We start from the raw sequence: 20,793 nt of genomic DNA, 5'->3' as shown, positions 1-20,793 counted from the left end.
AAACGATATAACAAATTTGACTACACTCATAATGAACTATAATAATGTTAGAGGAAAAAGCCTCCTCTTTCCGCTCTTTCTTCTACAAAAACATCAATGAAGAGACACGCACACATACACACACACATTTTATATGAACATACCGAAATGCGTGCCAACAAACAGTCGAGTAATGCAATTCGTTTGTTGGTCATATCGGCACGTATGGACGGTCAGTTATTATAGTTTTTGTTCTTGGAAATTCGATACAATCCATGTCAATATTCAAATGATCATATATGGCAATGTTCGCTTACACCAACATGGTACAGCATGATGTGATAGAGGGGGGAGGGGTAGGGGATAAAATGGGAAATATATATTTGAGGGATTTGAAAAGCAATAATCAACCAAAAAAAATAAAAATTAAATTTGATTTCTAATTATGACGAATGGTTATGGAAGTGTGGATATATGTGTATTTGTGTGAACTCGGAAATGTGTTTGTTAATTAAGTGTAGGATTTGCCTATTGAGTGCCAATAATTCCAGTGAATTATTTAAACATAAAATTGCAGCTTATATTTCGAAACACACACCTGAACACACAAATTATGCGCCAAATAATAAATCTCTGCCCGAAAACTAGTCGAGTTTTAATTCAATTTTGTTAATGAATAATTTCGTGTGAAAAAGATTGTTAGTCCAAAATTAATTATGGATTTTGAATTATCAATGATAATGAACTGATGAGTATGGGATAATTTTAAAAGTAATAATTGACAGGTTCAGTAAAATACCTGTCATTCTGATGGATAATGAAATAATAATTGAAATGAAATAATCAAAAATAAAGGTTTAAAAGTAGGGTAAGATGTCCTATTATAAATGTGCCAAATTCAGTGAGAAATCAGTAAGGAAAGTCCAAAAGTCGGCGGGTCTAGTAGAGCATCAAATAACAAAAAAAAACTTGTTATGAGGAATTTCTGAGAATTAAATCATACCAACTATGATTATAGTTACAATTTGAAGTCCAAAGGAATTAATATATGGGTGGAATATCCTCCCCTAAGTCGATTGCGAAGGCATTTGTGCCCTTTTCAATTCGGACTTTTATTAACCATTTGGTGCACAATTATCTTTAAATCAGATAGAGATATATTTGGGAGCTATATCCAAGTCTGAACCGATTTTGATAAAATTTGGCAAGGTATTTATACCCTACAACACTATGTGTTGGGGGTATTATAAGTTTGATTGGGCCAGAATTTATGTAACACCTCGAAATATTGGTTTCCCATATAGGAAAGTATATATGGATCTTCCTAGCTCGCCGAGCTAAGTCGATCTAGCTATGTATATCCGTCCGTCTGTCCATGTTAATTTGTAATCACGCTACAGGTCGCAATTATGGCCCGATCCTTACGAAATTTTGCACTAAGGTGGGGTTAGGGTCAGAATAGAAGCCTATTTCTTTTGGAGATGTTCGCCAAATGTTTAGTGGTTGAAATGGACCAAATATTGAAAAAATATCGGATTTTGCAGTAGCTATACAGGTCGCAATTATAGAGCAATCGACGGAATTTCGCATGTAGCGAGAGTTTAGGGCGGGGAAGAAGCCTACCAATTTGGGTGGTCATCGGATAATATTTAGCGGGTAAAATAGACCATATCTTTTGTATTGAAAAAATTCAAAATTTTTCATTAAACCGCGAATATTTTAAATTCCGGCGAAATCACAAAGCCATGACAAGGTTACTTCCGATCTTTACATTGATGTTAACATCCAACAAAACGGATATATAGCAAAATATGTGCGATATATATGTCTATCAAAGAAGTTATGCTTGAAAGATCTCTTATATGTCGAGAACGGCTGAACTGATTTCGACAGTTCTCATTAATTCAGAATGGCCTCTTGGCAGGAATGAAAAAACGTCCAAAAAATCGCATAAATAAATTTAAAAAATAAAATTTTCTCATATTTGTTCAATTTTGTCATATTTTTGGCATATTTTCATTTTGAATTAAACATTTGGTAATATTTCTACAGCTAACAAAACTAAGTAGTTAGGATATCAGGATATCATATACAGATCGCATTTTAACTCGATCCTTACGAAATTTTGCATGGGGATAAGATGAGGGTCAGAATAGAAGCCTACTCATTTTGGAGATGATCGCCATATATTTAGGGGTTGAAATGGACCAAAAAACTGCAAAATTGTCAGGAGGTCGTAATTATCGCCCGATCCTCACGCACATTTGAATGGGGGTTACCGGAAATTACAAAAGCCAAGCAGTTTTGGATGGCCATCCAAAAACATTCAATGTGTGAAATATTTTGCCAACTTTTGTAGACAAAATACGAAAATGTCCATTCCAGTGACTTTTTGGAGAATTCACAAATACAGGAAAGACACACTTCTGACTATTTCGTTAACGCTGATTTCGTTGAAGAATATAGTCAAATGTCTGTATCTCATATAGATGCGTTTCAGTCAAAAACCAATAATAAATGTTAATCTTTTGCCACTTCTGAGAGATTATAGGTCTTTGGGAAATATTGGTTCCAGATCTAGGAAGCCCATTTACGTGCAACATCTACCAATAAATTGGAAATGAGCAAATTAGTTTAAGTTGCTATTATTCGAAAATTAGAGAACGGAACCTGATGGTTTTCTTTTATTATTTGTCACAATATCTTTCGAGTATCTCGCCTATATAAACTGTATCGTTTATTATAGTGTTGTAGGGTATTCAACGGTCGGCCCCGCTCGACTGTAGCCTTTGCTTACTTGTTTTGAGCTGTGTTTGATATATTTCCCCGGATATCGATGTTACGGAGTGCATATATCGGCTGCGGATGGACAATATATATGGAAGCTATAGCTATATCTGAACCGATTTCGATCAAATTTGGCATACTTATCTCCAGGCTCAATTTGGATAATTCCAATTTGGGCTTATATTATACGTTTGTTGTTCAATGAAAAGCAAATCGGACGAATATATATATGGGAGCTTTATCTAAATTTTAATCGATTATCTCCAATTTCAATAGGGTTCGTACTTAGGCCAAACAAATGACTTGTGCAAAATTCCATCAGACGGACGGACGAACATGCATAAATCGATTCAGAATGTGATTCTATGCAGATCATGAAAATTAACCATGGTTTTATCTCGTTTCATACTGCCCGTTACACAAAAATGCACAAAGACATAATACCCTGACCCCCTTGTGGTGTAGGGTATAAAAAAAACGAAGAATGACAGGTTTGCTAGTATAGTTCTAGTACCATGTTTGGCAGATATGTTGTGCTGATTAGGTTTCTTAAATCGCTCAACAGTTACAAGATCACATATATTCGCATTGCCACCGGCTCGGAGGTAGTCAGTTTGTTGGCATTCGGTTCTGAAATATTTGGATTTCTACAGCACTCGATTATCGGATTTGCTTTCGTTTTGGAATAATTTGGGCTTTTGTGGGCTCGGATGTAAGAAATCGCAATATTCCATTCGGTAGATATTGAAAAATGAGCTCGGGGTAAAGCCATTGAAATTTCAAAAAGTGCAAGAACCTACACCGCAACAGAAAGAAAATAGACCCAAAAGAGCTTTGCTTGGCCGAAAGTGGTTAACTGCCGAATTTGGTTTGCTCCGATGAGAAAACATTCCTTGTCTAGTAGTTTGTAAACAAACAAAATGATCGTGTTTGCTTGCCAATGAGGTCAGCTGAAAATGTGCACCTTCGGTTTGCCAACCGATGGTCGCTCTCCGCTCGTATTAATTCAGAATAAATGCCGAATATTATAGTGAAAATATTCTGGAAATGGTGTTAAAGACTTGGGCACGCAAACATTTTGGCGGCAGACCTTGGACATTCCAACAGGACTCAGCACCATCGCACTAAGCACAAATGAGGTTCCTAACATAATTTCCAGCGCACAATGGCCACCAAAATCTCCGGATACAAATCCGTTGGACTATTGTTTCTGGAGTATTTTGGAAAGCAAGGCTGGCACTACAAAAATACCAAAATGTCGATCACCTCAAGCAAGCGCTTCGCCGGGAATGGGCTAAAATACCGCAGAGCAACATTCAGGCAGCATGTGAAGTTTTCATTGGCCCTTTGAAGGCCACAATTCCTGCCAAAGATGACTAATTCGAACAAATCTAAACTCATTCTAATATTTTATATTATTTCCGACATTTTTTGCTTTCATTCAATAAAAATTTAAAAAAAAAATGTAAAAATTATGGCGTTTGACTTTGTTGCAGTTTTTTATCTCAGTCTGTATATTTGAACCGATTTTCCCCAAATTTGATGTACTTCCTTGAAGACTGAAATCGGTCGGATGTGCCAAAATGCAGGTCATTCGGGCTGGTATTGGCCATTTGGTGCACAATTAACCCGAAATCGGTTGAAGATATATATCGGAGCTATATTTAAATTTGAACCGATTCTCACCAATTTCAATAGGGTTAATGCTTGCGCCAAACAAATATTGTTTGGAAAATTTCATCTCAATCGGATATTAAATGCGACCTGCATTTTGTTCACTAAAATACATCTATGAAGATCCTCAAAAGTATCTATGGGTCTATCTCGCTTCCTTCTCCATGTTACAAATAAAATCAGAGAGTGCTATAACTCAGAGACTGCTATTTTATTTAATTTTACTAACTGACTATCTTGTGATTATTTCGAAGACTCACAAATGGAATGTCAAGAAACGTAAAAACATTGTGTAACGATCGGTAGTTTCACGAAAAAATAAACAACCTCCCCTTTCCCACACACCCCATTTACTCATATGTTATTGCGTTGTTTTTTGCCAATTAATTTTCACATAAAATGTCTCTCATTCAGTGTCAATATAAATCACAGATAAATATTAGCCATTTTAATTATGCATACAGATGGAAACATTTAAGTGGTCTTTGTCACTCTTCCGCAAGGATAAATGTACACAGGACAGTGATAAATGCGTATGGACGAACACGCATCGGTATTACTCGTGGAGCCTTGTTACAAACAAATGAAACACACAAAAAAAAACAACAACAAAATAATAATGTTTCCAATTTGTTCGCCATTTTACATTTAACACAAAATTAATTCCCATAGGTCAATTATGTACGAATGTATGTGAGTTTCATATAAAATGGATGCGAGGGGTTTAGGTTCCACTACCAAATAATAGGTTTTCTAAAAAAATTTGACAAATTTACACACACTATTGGTAATTCATCTTATACAATTTTTAAGTTTTTGCTAGGATGAAAATCAAGAGCAAATTTCATCAACTTCATCAGTTGGAAACTATATACAGGGTGAGACAACAAAATGCAACAAAATCAAATGCCATAATTTTTACATATTTTTTTTAAATTTTATTGAATGAAAGCAAAAAATGTCGGAAATAGCATCATATTTTAGAATAAGTTTAGATTTGTCAGAATTGGTCACCCTTAGCACGAATTATTGCCTTCAAACGGCCTATGAAACCGTCACACGCTGTCCGAAAGTTGCGGTATCTTGGCCCATTCCCGGTGAAGCGCTTGCTTGAGGTCGTCGACACTTTGGTATTTTTTAGTGCCAACCTTGCTTTCCAAAATACTCCAGAAACAATAGTCCAACGGATTTTTATCCGAAGATTTTGGTGGCCATTGTGCGCTGGAAATGAAACCAGGAACCTCCTGTTGGAATGTCCAAGGTCTGCGGCCAAAATATTTGCGTGCCCATGGCCTTAATACACCCTCCAGAATATTTTTGCGATAATATTCGGCATTTATTTTGATGCCACGGTCGATTAATACGACCAAAGAGCGACCATCGGCTGTTATGGCGACCATCACCATGGCCAGCGCTTGAGTTCTGTTGGCCAACCTAAGGTACCCATTTCAGCTGACCTCTTTGGCAAGTAAACACGATCATTTTGGTTGTTTACAAACTGCTGGACAACGAATGTTTTCTCATCGGAGAAAAACAAATTCCAAAATCGGCAGTTCACTACTTTTGGCCAAGCTAAGTAGCTCTTTTTTGAGTCTATTTTCTTTCTGTTGCGGTGTAAGTTATTGCATTTTTTGGAATTTCAAAGGCTTTACTCCCAGCTCATTTTTTAAAATTTGCCGAATGGAATATTGCGATATGTTCAGCTCACTAGCCATTTTTCGGCCACTGAGACGCATGTTTCGATCAAGTCGCTTCTTTACCATTTCTGCTGATGTTGCTGTTTTCTTCCGTCAACTTCCTTGACGCTGGACTATGCTACGCTACCAGTATCACGGTAATGAGCGATGGTACGAGACGCAAACGATTTATTCACATTTAAAGGCTGCAGTGCTCTAACGATAGCCATTTGTGGTTTTCCAGCCAAATACAAAGAAATCACACTATCACGCTTGAATTCCATCACGATTACCTTTTTTTCAGGAAAATTCTCACCAAAATGCTTTTGTACGCTTGTAAAATTTATTATGAGTTGTCACTGGAATAATTTTAACAGCTGTCGGACGAGTGGCTTAGGAATGACAGCAGTCTGAAGTTGGTTGCAGTTTTTTCATCTCATCCTGTATACGGCAAACATTTCTGTATATTAAATTAATATAATTTCATAAAGTAATATTATTATTTCTGTACCCGTCTCACATGGCACAGCTATTTCAAAACTTTTGCTACACACTTCGTTTTTCAAATATCCTGTGCTTTCCCCTCTTTCATTTTTTTTATTTTCAGAGTAAAAATAATGCAGCGAAAATAATACATTTAAAAAGGATTTGCCTCAGAGTGCGTGCGTTCGTATGTGCGCTCTCCTTTCGTATGCAAGTGCGTACGTATAAAATAAATTTCTGTTTTTCATTAACCAATTAATTAAACAGACAATTAATGAATGCATGTCATGATAAAAGTAAACGAGCGACGACAATACAACATGAAAATGTTTCATAATTCCGATACAAAGGAACGTTTTCGCCAAGTTTTAAAACAAGGACTTGCAGAAATTCAATGTACATATGTATAGATGTATGTATTTGTGTACAGATGATGGTGTTGACAAACATACTTATTATTTGAATATTTATGTTGAGTATGGCAAACACAAATACATTAAGATACTTAAATTCGTATGTGTTTGTAAATGTGTACGTGCGCGTTCATATCATCCATTAAGTACATACATAAATATTACAATAAGAAGACAATTGAACTGGCTACAAAACCTGCCACAAGCATCGCCCGAAGGACTCTCTGTTATTAAGAATTAACGCTCTGTGACTGGTTATTCAACTTGTCAGCGGAGCCAGTGAAAGGATTGTGTAATCAGTACCATACCAATTTTAAAATAAAAGAACATTTAATACTTTTTTTCAGAATATGTATTTGGATTGACATTTTGGTATTGAGAGAAAAATAAAAATAATTTTTTTTAAATTTAATTTTTTTATTTAAAATTTTCAAATAAACGTTAACAGCATTGCACACTGCAAAAAAGTGCTGAAGAAAATGGAATTCTACGACTTTATTTCAACTGCAGTTTTTTTTTTAAATTTAATTTTTTTATTTAAAATTTTCAAATAAACGTTAACAGCATTGCACACTGCAAAAAAGTGCTGAAGAAAATGGAATTCTACGACTTTATTTCAACTGCAGTTTAAAGAGAAAATTGAATGATGTACCCGATATTGTGGACCGAAGTATTCCATTTTCATACTTCACCTAATTCAGATATAAATGTTGGTATGAACAAAATTACAAGAAAATCGAACATTTATATCCAATTGTATGCGAAATCATAAAATCCATATTCAGGATTCTGGATGAGAGAAATGTGTAGATATAGCAGGTTGTAAAAAATCGCTGCCCTGTTTCTCGAATTATGACAGATAAAAGTATTGAAAATTATAAACCCTTGTGGGGCGGGTTCGCACATATACAGGGTAAGATAAAAAAAGCTGCAACAAAGTCAACCGCCATAATTTTGACATTTTCTGTTTAATTTTATTGAATAAAACCAAAAAATATCGGAAATAGCATCAAATTTTTATTTTTTTTTTTTTTAATTTTAGAATGAGTTTAGATTTGTTCGAATTGGTCACCTTTGGCACGAATTATGGCCAATAAAACCGTCACACGCTGTCCGAATGTTGCTCTGCGGTATTTTGGCCCATTCCCGTCGAAGCGCTTGCTTGAGGTGATCCTCATTTCGGTATTTTTTAGTGCCAACCTTGCTACTCCAGACACAATTGTCCAACGGATTGGCATCCGGAGATTTTGGTGGCCATTGTGAGCTGGAAGTGAAGCGAGGAACCTCGATTTGTAACCATTCTTGGGTGGCGCGTGCTAGGTGCAATGACGCTGAGTCCTCTTGGAATGTCCATGGTCTTCGGCCAAAATGTTTTCGTGGCCAAAGCTTTAATACACCCTCCAGAATATTTTCGCGATAATATTCGGCATTTATTCTGATGCCACTGTCGATTAATGCGATCGGCTGTTATGGCGACCCACACCATCACCATGGCAGGTGCTTGAGTTATGGTGGCCAATCGAAGGTGCACATTTTCAGCTGACCTCTTTGGCAAGTAAACACGATCATTTTGTTGTTTAAAAACTGTTGGACAACGAATGTTTAATCATCGGAGACTACAAAATTCGGCAGTTCACCACTTTCGGTCAAGCGAAGTAACTCTTTAGCTCTTTTGAGTCTATTTTCTCTCTGTTGCGTTGTAAGTTCTTGCATTTTTTGCACTTTACCCCGAGCTCATTTTTCAATATTTGCCGGATGGAATAATGCATATGTTCAGCTCACGAGCCAATTTTCGGCCACTGCGACGCGGGTTTCGATCAAGTCGCTTAATTACTTTTCGAACCATTTCTGCTTATTTTGCTATTTTCTTCCGCCCACTTCCTTAACGTCGGGCTACGCTACCAGTATCACTGTAACGAGCGATGGTACGAGACACAAATGATTTATTCACATTTAAGTGCTGGACGTCCCTAACGATAGCCACTTGTGGTTTTCCAGCCAAATATAAAGAAATCACACTATCATGCTTGAATTCTATCATGAATAACATTTAAATTTTTTTATTTTAAAATTTTTCCTCAAGTGTGTTTTTTGATATTAATTTTCCCCTTTAAACATTGAGGTAAAAATACACAAAAAAAAATTCCTCTCTGTGGATATTCGCGTTCACAAATCGCTTCGCTTATGCAAATTATTTGTCTATTTCCCAGCTCCCATAAATTGTGACCCGCTGATAAAATAAGCCATATTCTCATCAAGTTAACCATAACTCCTAAACACTTTCGCTTTTACGTTGCGGACAAAAATAGGATTAAATTTAATGATTCTTTTTTGTATTGCTTCCCAGGATTAGGGCATTGGCGGGGCCTTCTCAAACGCGAATATCCGTAGTTTTGCGTTTTCTATTGTTGTTCCCGTTGTTGTTGTTGTTAGAAATTTGATGATTGGCTTCCTTATGGTTTAATATGTTGCTCATCAACAATGTGATATGGTGTGTCTCAGTCCTGCACCCGCCTTTGTTTACCCGATAGGCTTTATGAAACCATAAAATTTATGGCAAAGAATAAAAATGATGATGATGGCAGTGGCAATGGCAATGGTGATGATGTTGCCGGCGACGTAACCATTGATGTTGGCTTATAAATCAAACATGGGAGATTTTATCTTTTATTTGGAGGAAAATAATAAAAAAAAAACACAGACAACAAAAATTCATGAATTCATTAAAAATATTAACGCAACGAAGTTTTTTGAGATATTAAGCCGCCCCACTCTTTTCGATAATTTTCCGTAACAAAAGGAAATCATTTACAAATGATACGCGCATTTCAAAGGAACAATGAGGGAGGGCGATGGCATTATGGTCTCGTTTTACAAGTTAGGTAGGAGGGGATGTTGTTTTCTTATAGTTCAATGAAGTATGGGATTTACTTTTTGGGATGGGTAAAGTTATTTCATCAACACTTGCAGGCTTTCACAAATTTGAATGTGGCACTAAAAGTTCATTATAATGAGGCTAATAAATAACATGGTAAAAAGTTATAAATATTTCTGGGACATGGAGGTTAAACTATTTTAGGAAAATTCAAGCTAATAGTGGATATTGAATCAGTACAGCTGGGCTTGAAAACCATTTCCATACGAGGAGTATGAAAATATCCACCACTGAATCAACGACCCCCCTCTTTACCACGTGGAATGCCGAGATGAAAATGCACCCAAATGTGCAGGTCGAAAGGCATTTAATCCCTACACCAAGCCCTTAGAGTCATATTCGATAGTTGATAGTTGAATTGTGATAAACCGAAAAGTAGAAACAATGTCCGCAAGTTGCTAATCGGCGGAACTTGAATATTCAGGGCTTGCATGATGTAATTCGGAGAACTGTAGTGGGCTGTACAAAGGTTCTTTTTTTGGGTCAGTATAAAATTATACTTTCTGTTCAGGCGTGTTAGGAAATATCTGTCTGATAGGAAGAGGAAGGTACAACGGAGTGCTTCTCGATGTACAAGCTTATCAGACTAAAATTTATATTCATTGAGATATCGATTTCGGAGTCAAATCTCTATCAATTTTAGTTGAAGATTGAATAAGTTCGTTATAGTACAGCCATCCTTACTCGTATTAGGCCCGAGATATGATAATGTAATAATTTCTACACAACTTGCAGCACACGTTCTTACCCCTCCCCCTATATTTTTATAAACCTTCCTAGACCTTCTGAAAAACTCTTGACAATTTATGGTATATACAAGGTGAGATAAAAAAAAACTGCAACCAAATTCAGACTGCTGTCATTTCTAGGTCACTCGTACGACAGCTGTTAAAATTATTCCAGTGACAGCTCATTATATTGTTTACAAGCGTACAAAAGCATTTTGGAGAGAATTTTCCAGAATAAAAGTTATTCGTGATGGAATTCAAGTGTGACAGTGTGATTTCTTTATATTTGGCTGGAGAACCACAAGTGGTTAGAACACTCCAGCATTTAAATGTGAATAAATCTTTTGTGTCTCCTACCATTGCTCGTTAACGTGATACTGGTAGCGTAGCCCGACGTCAAGAAAGTGGACGAAAGAAAACAGCAACATCAGCAGAAATGGTTTGAAAAGTAAAGAAGCGACTTGATCGAAACCCGCGTCGCAGTGGCCGAAAAATGGCTCGTGAGCTGAACATATCGCAATATTCCATTCGGCAAATATTGAAAAATGAGCTCGGGCTAAAGCCATTGGAATTCCAAAAAGTGCAAGAACTTACACCGCTACAGAAAGAAAATAGGCTCAAAGTAGCTAAAGTGTGGCTTCGCTTGGCCGAAAGTGGTGAACTGCCGAATTTGGTTTTCCCCGAAGAGGAAACATTCCTTGCCCAGCAGTTTGTAAACAAACATAATGATCGTGTTTTCTTGCCAAAGAGGTCAGCTGAAAATGTGCAACTTCGGTTGGCCACCAGAACTCAAGCGCCGGCCATGGTGATGGTGTGGCCCGCCATAACAGCCGATGGTCGCTCTCCGCTCGTATTAATCGACCGTGGCATCAGACTAAATGCCGAATATTATCGCAAAAATATTGTGGAGGGTGTATTAAAGCCGTGGGCACGCAAATATTTTGGCCACAGACCTTGGACATTCCAACAGGACTCAGCACGCGCCACCCAAGAATGGTTACAAAATGAGGTTCCTCTCTTCATTTCCAGCGCACAATGGCCATCGGATACCAATCCATTGAAGCATTTTGTGTCTGGAGCATTTTGGAAAACAAGGTTGGCAAAAAAACCAAAGTGTCGATCACCTCTAGCAAGCGCTACACCGGGAATGGGCCAAAATACCGCAGAGCAACATTCGGGCGGCGTGTGGCGATTTCATTGGCCGTTTGAAGGCCATAATTCGTGCCAAAGGTGACCAATTCAAACAAATGTATACTTACTCTAAAATTTGAGGCTATTTCCGACACTTTTTGCTTTCATTCAATAAAATTTAAAAAAAAAATTAAAAATTATGGCGTTTGACTTTGTTGCCGTTTTTTCTCACCCTGTATAACTACCTGAATATTGAACATTGATGTTAGAACTTTGATATAAATTTCGAAAAAATATTACCTTTATATTGCTCAGTGTCCTGGTAAAAACTTTTTTTCGATTATATTACCATTGCCCTCCAAATATTTCAGTACCCCTTTTAGATATTCAAATTAAGCTTCACACATCAAAATACAGTCCCAATGCTTACCCTTCAGGCTTTAACAGCATAAATCATGTCTATTGCCTCAGAGAAACAGCTCCATCAAACAGAAAAAGTTGATACTGTATTCCAGAAAAGCAGAGCACCTTTAAATGAAGCAAACCTCCTTTCCGTTAATCATTGTCCGTTTGTCGACTCCGCAGCAAACGGATATAAGTTAAACGAATTGTAACTACTTGAGCTTGTAACGACCCTACTTAGACAGCTTAATAAAGCATTAAAAGTTCGCACAGTAAAAGTTTCCTTTGGCGGCTCATACCACCTTCTAGTAATAGGGAGAGACGCGCGGACTTCATGCAAAAAATTAAAGCAAGCAAAACAACAACAAACTCATAGTATCAAAAAGAAACAAATCTACAAACATTCATAATACCTTTCGCATTTCAAGCGGAGGAAGGAAGCGACGAAGTACATTTGAAGCGTGTTTATGCTTCGACATTTCCATTTTTTTTACAAGCCTTTGTTTACCTCTTGCAAGACAATTTATGCAGGAAACTGGCCCAGGAAACTGCGTCAGCGATATTTGTAAGCAAAAGTTTTCCATAATCAGTCGTGACAAAATATAATTTAGCATTTGAAATACTTTGGTAATAAAGCCATTTAGTTTTTGGTGAGGATGCAAAGGTGGCCAGTGGAGAGGGAAGAAAGTATTGTGGACCTTAAGCCGTTGTTTTTTTTATAGAAAAAAAGGGATATTTTTTAAGGATATTTTTTAAGGATTTTTTCCCCGAATTTTTATTCGGTACCGAATTTGTGCATTTAAAAAAAAATTGGACACCAAAAAATTAAAAAAAAAAAGTTGGACACCAAAAAATTAAAATATATTGGAAATTGGCAACCAATAATGTGGATTAAAAAAATTAAAAATGTAAGAAAGCGTTAACTTCGGCTGGTATAAATCCTTTAAAAACTAAAAATTAATCCAATAATGTGGATTAAAAAAAATTAAAAATGTAAGAAAGCGTTAACTTCGGCTGGTATAAATCCTTTAAAAACTAAAAATTAGGGTTTAATATTCGATCAAGTTTAATGTTTGCCAGTGAAATTGGTTGGAGATTGGAGTAAGTTTTCAAAATACCATAAAGTAATGGAGCTGTTGGGGCTGCACCATAATGAAAAACTGTATGGGAAATTTCCTGCCGATCCGAACTTTAAATACCTTCCACAATTTGAAACGAATTTGAAAATTTTCGAAAAAAAATAAATAAAATCTGTTAAAATGCTGTTAAATCTAAAAAATACCGAATATAGCCATTATATAGGGGGTTATACGAAGACCTGGATCTGCAAGTTTCTGTCACAGACTGTAGTATCTATTAAGAACTTCAAATACGAAATTTCAAACAATTTCGGTTACGAACTCTAAATACGAAATTTGAAACAACTCCTTCAAATAGTAAAGAAGCGACTTGATCGAAACCCGCGCCGCAGTGGCCGAAAAATGGCTCGTGAGCTGAACATATCGCAATATTCTATTCGGCAAATATTGAAAAATGACCTCGGGATAAAGCCATTGAAATTCCAAACAGTGCAAGAACTTATACCTCAAAAAAAAAAAATAGACTCAAAAGAGCTAAAGAGTTGCCTCGCTTGGCTGAAAGTGGTGAACTGCCGGATTTGGTTTTCTCTGATGAGAAAACATTCGTTGTCCAGCAGTTTGGAAACAAACAAACTGATCGTGTTAACTTGCCAAAGAGGTCAACTGAAAATGTGCACCTTCGGTTGGCCACCAGAACTCAAGCGCTGGCCATGGTGATGGTGTGGGCTGCCATAACAGCCGATGGTCGCTTTCCGCTCGTATTAATCGACCGTGGCATCAGAATAAATGCCGATCGATTAAATCTTTAGCAGGCAAACATTTTGCAAACTCAGCTCGCGCCACCCAAGAATGGTTACAAAATGAGGTTTCTCACTTCATTTCCAGCGCACAATGGCCACCAAAATCTTCGGATACCAATCCGTTGGACTATTTTGGAAAGTAAGGTTGGCACTAAAAAATACCAAAGTCTCGATAACCTCAAGCAAGCGCTTCGCCGGCAATGATCCAAAATATCACAGAGCAAACATTCGGGCAGCGTGTGACTGTTTCATTGGCCGTTTGAAGGCCATAATTCGTGCCAAAGGTGACCAATTTGAATAAATCTAAGCTTATTCTAAATTTTGATGCTATTTCCGACATTTTTTGCTTTCATTCAAAAAATTAAAAAAATGTAAAATTTATGGCGTTTGACTTTTTTGCATCTTTTTTAACTCACCCTGTACTTTGTTATGTCGAAAATTATTATTTCAATGAGTTACAAACGGAATGACGAATTTAATATGCCCTTTAGAATTTCTATAGAAAATGGGGATAAAATAAAAAGAATATCTAGAGGTATATGGAGATATATGGGGTACATAGGAACACCTGGACCCATATAGACAATGCTCTGCCACCTGAACAAGAATCGGTTACGGACACAAAGTTCTGTTCAATTCTATAGGGAAAAGTAAGTTAAGTCGTCCAAATACAGTGTATCGTGAGGTATCGTTCCCTATACCTTCCATAGTAGAGTAAAGGGTATACAAATTGGGACACAATATTCGTGGATTTCTAAACAACAGTTTGTCGGTCACCATAATCGGCGATTTTTAAAAATATATTTTTTAATATTTTTTCTGCTTCCATAATCGCGTAGGTAACTGTTATCGTGGATTTAATAAAATATTTTTCGGAATTTGTGAGGATTTCAATCACAGTTTAAAATCAATTCATATGAATTTCGAGATTTAGTAGATTATTTAGTAGATTAGCAAGATATGTCCACTATTTAGTGTAACCCCATAGTAACAGGTCCATTTCCATTTAAATTACTTCGAAGGTCTTGGGTTAATTTAAAGTTCACGCAGGATACTAGATGAGGTTAGAGAAGGAAAGTACTCCACTCGGAGACCTTTTGGTCCATTGTGTTCATCACAGGATACTAACTCTTCCTGCCGAATAATATGGATGTAGGTCTTGTATTTGCTATATCGACCCAAATCTCTATTCTATTCACTATATATATCCACGTTTCCACTTGAGCCCCATACACCGCCGTATTTGTATTTTTGAATAGATTGAACACGTCCTCGCTAAAAAAAGGCTCAACTTAGTTCAGACTTCGAATTTTACTCCATCTAATCAAAACGCTGTTTTGATACTCCATTCAAATTTCTATAGTTAATGGGAATAAATTTTGTATTTTAATTAAAAGGAAGATTCGAATAGATTTAGTTTTTCTGAAGGCTCTTCAAATTTAAGATATTTGTTCTGGTATCTGTTTTTACTTGTTTCTTTTTTCGAATACAATAATCATGTATCTTTTCATTTGTATTTTATTGTTTTTGGAGATACCTTTTTCTCCATTTGTTTAAATATTTTTCAAAGCCTTACACACTTTTATCCTTTCGACATTCTTTTTTTTCGAGTTGGATGTTCTCTTAACAAGACATGACGTATCTATTAATTATAATTACAATATTAGGTTCGTTGTGCCCTTATCAATATAAACATTTACTTATCCCCGGGATCATTATATAAAGAAACAATACTTTTAGCAAACCTTCATTGGGCCCAATTCCAGCAAACAAGCGCTTACACAGACACACATAGACACCGAAGCATAGTAATTATACCAAACTTATGTTTACGGGCCCATTCAAATTAAACAGTTTCTTCCCAACGCAAATTGAATTCCAGGAAAAAGGGATCAAAGTTGGATTTTCATTAAACAAAATTAGCCTTATCAACAGCTTTGTTTCGGCAACAAAAAAATCTCCGAAAGGACAAGAGAGAAGAAACAAAGAAGCTTTCTGCTTTTTCTTTCTCATCTTAGCTGTTATCAACCCAGTTAGGTTGCGCATGTAGTGGATGTAAAGCAAAGCAACCAAAGAAAATTTGGAAATTTGTTAATCAGGCTAATTAAAAATTCGTAAATGTTACTACTTTTTACTTTGTTTTATCGACGGAAATATGAAGAAAAAGAAACAAGTAAAAAACACAACAGCAACCTAAAACATTTTCCCATCTGACCCTCTTTAAAGGTACGGTGTTAATCAATTTTAGAGAGACATGCCTTTCGGCAGAATTTCTTTCCTCTTTTTCTTTTTCAAAATGTTTCTAAATACAATATAATTGTGTTGTGTCATTGCCTTGAGGCTCTTACCTTCAATTAACCGAAATTAGTTATGGTCAATTTATTTTAATTTTTAATTAATTTCCCTTTTGCGAAATAATTATGAATAAAGTGTTGGGAGGCAGGTATATTATCGACGCATACAGATACAAAATAGTTGATGATTATTTTGTGGAAATCATTACTTGCGGCAAGATAAGAATGGTTTCAAATAAAATTCGATATCAGGTGCCCATTACGTCTGCTGTTCAAACCATTGTTTGGATAGTCTTGCCTCATATGAATGGGTCAACATCAAAATTCCTATATAAAGCTAAAATTCTTAGTATATTTCTTTTTGGCGGCAGCCAATATTGAAATGAATATTTTGTTAATATAATATAAAGTCTTCATAACACCATTTTTTATACAGGGTGAGATGAAAAAACTGCAACCAACTTCGTACCGCCAGATTTTACAATAATTCTAGTGGCAGCTTATTATATTGTTTACAATCGTACAAAAGCATTTAGGTGAGAATTTTCCAGAAAACAAGTTATTCGTGATGGAATTCAAGCGTGATAGTGATAGTTATATTTGGCTGGAAAATCACAAGGTGCTATCGTTAGAGCATTTAACTGTGAATAAGTAGTTTGTGTCTCGTACCATCGCTCGTTACCGTGATACTGGAATCGTAGCCCGACGTCAAGGAAGTGGACGGAAGAAAACAGAAACATCAGCAGATATGTTTCGAAAAGTTAAGAAGCGAGTTGATCGAATCCTGCCGAAAAATGACTCGTGAGCTGAACATATCGAAATATTCCATTAGGGAAATATTGAAAAATGAGCCATTGAAAGTCGAAAAAGTGCAAGAACTTACACCGCAACAGAAAAAAATAGACTCAAAAGGTTAAAAAGTTGCTTCGCTTGGCCGAAAGTGGTGAACTGTCGAATTTGGGTTTCTCCGGTGAGAAAACGTTCGTTGTGCAGCAGTTTGTAAACCCACAAAATGATCGTGTTTACTTGCCAAAGAGGTCAGCGTTTTCCAGTGTAACTTGTATATGGTCGAATGCTCGGTCTTTTAAAAATAGAAGACCTTCACAAGATCTTTTGCAAATTGGAGACCACAATTGGTCAGTTTACTATTCTTCAATCTAAAATGAAAAAGTAAAAAGCATTTAAAATGACGATCTTTTATTACTCTCCACTATGAGACAAAGGACTTTTATGAATAAAATTCAATATTCCAATGAATTGCATTTTGCAATGGAAATGCAAGTGAAATCGGTTGGAAACTGCAGTTAATGTCTTCAAAATACAGTTTAGTGGACGCTAACGTTTCTATACAGTAAGAGTTATTTTCTTGCGAAATGTAGTGAAAATGATCAAAATACCGCATATAAGGAGGTACGTTTATATGGGGGCTATAGGAAAACGAAGACCTATGTAGGCAGTTGTCTGCTAAAGTAGATGGTATCTATTGCAATCGGTAAATATCAAATTCAAAGAAATTCCATGACAAATTAGCCTTAATCGTCGAAATAACGAATAGGGGGGTTATACGAAAATGTAAACCTATCAGCCACAAGATTCAAAATCCATTACCATTAATAAATACCAAATTTGAAACTATGGAACAACTCTAGTTTAGTAAAAACTCTTAGATTTTTTCGAAATTTTTTCCAGAGGTAGGTATTTTTACCCTGATCCCGGGAAACTATTTTTTTTTTGGGGACGGACCCGGGACCCCAGATTTTTGACCCAAAAGTCCGGGATCAAGACCTGGACCCGGATCCACTTACCCGATATAGACAATATGGGTATCGATTGAAAGCTTATGGAAATACCTATCCAACAAGTGGTCAGATGAAGGGGTAAGTTGTCATGGTTCGGAAGTTATAGTCAAATCATCGATTTTTTGGACCCGGATTTTTTATGAAACCCCCAAAAAGTCAAAAAAGGGCCCATTATAGGGGTCAACAAAATTGTTTCCAAATTATAGCTGACACTCTTACCTTTCCAAAATGCTACAATTTGTGCTAATACCTTTTTCGGTTCCAGAGATATGGGTCTTTCCATCCGCATAACCCGATTCTAACCAGTTCATTAAAATTATGTTTTTAATAAAAAAAGTGTTTATTTCGCGTAGCAGTCGTCGGAATAACAAAAGTTTTCTAAATTTGGCACTTTTTGTAAATAGCCGGCCTTCGGCCGGGGCTTGAGGTTTTCACCTATGGGTATGTCCGACCCCGGCTAACGCGAACAAAAGGTTCATAATTTCGGCACTCTTTGTAAATAGGCGGCCTTCGGCCGGGGCTTGAGATTTTCTCCTCTGGGTATGTCCTACACCGGCTAACGCGAACCAAAGTTTTCTAAATTGGATACCTTTTGTAAGTAGCCGGCCTTCGGCCGGGGCTTGAGATTTTCTCCTCTGGGTATGTCCTAAGCCGGCTAACGCGAACCAAAGTTTTCTAAATTTGACACTTTTTGTATATAGCCGGCCTTCGGCCGGAGCTTGAGATTTTCTCCTCTGGGTATGTCCCACACCGGCTAACGCGAACCAATGTTTTCTAAATTTGACACTTTTTGGAAATAGCCGGCCTTCGGCCGGGGCTTGAGATTTTCTCCTCTGTGTATGTCCCACACCGGCTAACGCGAACCAAAGTTTTCTAAATTGGATACCTTTTGTAAGTAGCCGGCCTTCGGCCGGGGCTTGAGATTTTCTCCTCTGGGTATGTCCTACACCGGCTAACGCGAATCAAAGATTTCTGAATTTCATTCTTACGCAAAATATACCTTTTTTATTGAAAACATAGTTTTAATGAACTGGTTAGAATCGGGTTATGCGGATGGAAAGACCCATATCTCTGGACTCAGTAAAGGTATTAGCACAAATTGAACCTTTTTGGAAAGGTAGAAGTGTCAGCTATAATTTGGCATCAATTTTGTTGTCCCCCATAATGGACCATTTTTTAACTTTTTGGGGGTTTTATAAAAAATCCGGGTCCAAAAAATCGATAATTTGACTATAACTTCCGAACCGTAAGATCTTACCCCATCATGTGACCACTTGTTGGATAGGTATTTTCATAAGCTTTCCAACGATACCCATATTGTCTATATCGGTTAAGTGGATCCGGGTCTAGTAGGGGTCTCGAACCCGGACTTTCGGGTCAAAAATCTGGGGTCCCGGGTCCGTCCCCCAAGAAAAAAATAGTTTCCCGGGATCATGGTTAAAATACCTACCACTGAAAAAAATTTTCGAAAAAATTGAAGAGTTTTTACTAAACTAGAGTTAAGCCGAAACTATTTCATGAAAAATGGAACGGGAGAAATCATTAAATTTAGGCTAAATCATCCCAGACACTATGCAAACTATTATACCAAATTGCAAAGCGCTTCGTCATAAAATATGGTCTGGATCTTTATTTCCATAAAATAGGTATTATTAGATCAACTTAGAATTTTATTCTGATTGCGAACATATATTTTATGAGGCTTCCGACGAAGGCAGCTTTTACATATCTTATGTTACTAACGCTAGCATTCATATAAATAGAATTATAATTAAATTATTATCCTAATATCAATAAATGGCAATGTACTTACCACTATTTCTTGCATTTGACAGACAGGTTGTCTTGTGTTGGCTTTGGATACATCATGGAATCTAAAACACCCAACTTGTTGACCGGAAGCTGTAACAACCACGTATATTATCATTTATGTAAATGTGAAGAACACAACTCATCATTTTTATGAAGTTGAAGCGCTGGAAAACATTTAAAACACAACAAAAACGAATTTCACAAACCTATTTCTCCCCCTTATTTGCAAATTTCCAAATTTTATCGACCGAATAGTCACCGTAACACTGACGCTTTCAATATTATTTCACAAATCACGACATAACTTTCTCAAAACACACAAAATTGATTAAATTTACAATATTTCAACAAAATTTCGCATCATTTCTTTGTTTTCGCCTACTATTTTTAACCGTTAGCCTGTTCTGCGTTGCCAGATTGCAGGGTTTTGCTTGAACAAACTTTAGAGTCGTATGAAATGCGTAACGGCGACACTTTTATAAAAGACTGACAATGAGCTCCATTTATGACCTGATTTAGACTAGACGAATTTGTATTGGCGATTTTCTAGAATTCTTTTTGTGTTTTCATTTTTATAAAAATATATAATTAAAAAGAACATAAAAGCCATTATAAAAAAGAGATTTGCTGAAAACAATTGCCTTGTATAAATGGGAGAGCCAAGTTGAAAAGAGAACGACAAAACTTGTCGCCAGTAAACTCTCCTAGGACTAAGGGTGCAAGTACATAAAAAGCATGAAGTCATGGCTAGGCATATTAATGTCAAATTATAATGGAAAACGACGGCAGGATTTTAGGGCA

At 36.5% G+C, this 20,793-nt stretch overlaps 1 long non-coding RNA gene across 1 annotated transcript in view; it reads right to left on the bottom strand.

Annotated features, from left to right (window-relative positions):
* LOC131804524 (uncharacterized) overlaps positions 1-20,378 on the bottom strand; it is a 334,193-nt gene extending 313,815 nt beyond the window's left edge. The window contains exons 1-2 of the long non-coding RNA XR_009343156.1: positions 20,199-20,378; positions 19,994-20,082 (exon numbers count right to left, since the gene is read on the bottom strand). This is a non-coding gene — a long non-coding RNA (uncharacterized LOC131804524). The remainder of the gene's footprint in view (positions 1-19,993; positions 20,083-20,198) is intronic.
* Positions 20,379-20,793: the final 415 nt, after the last annotated feature.

This window comes from Musca domestica, unplaced genomic scaffold (genome assembly GCF_030504385.1).
Source record: "Musca domestica strain aabys unplaced genomic scaffold, Musca_domestica.polishedcontigs.V.1.1 45, whole genome shotgun sequence".
Taxonomy (NCBI): domain Eukaryota; kingdom Metazoa; phylum Arthropoda; class Insecta; order Diptera; family Muscidae; genus Musca; species Musca domestica.
The sequence above is the reverse complement of the archived record's forward strand: the minus strand, read 5'-3'. Positions and strand labels throughout refer to the sequence as shown.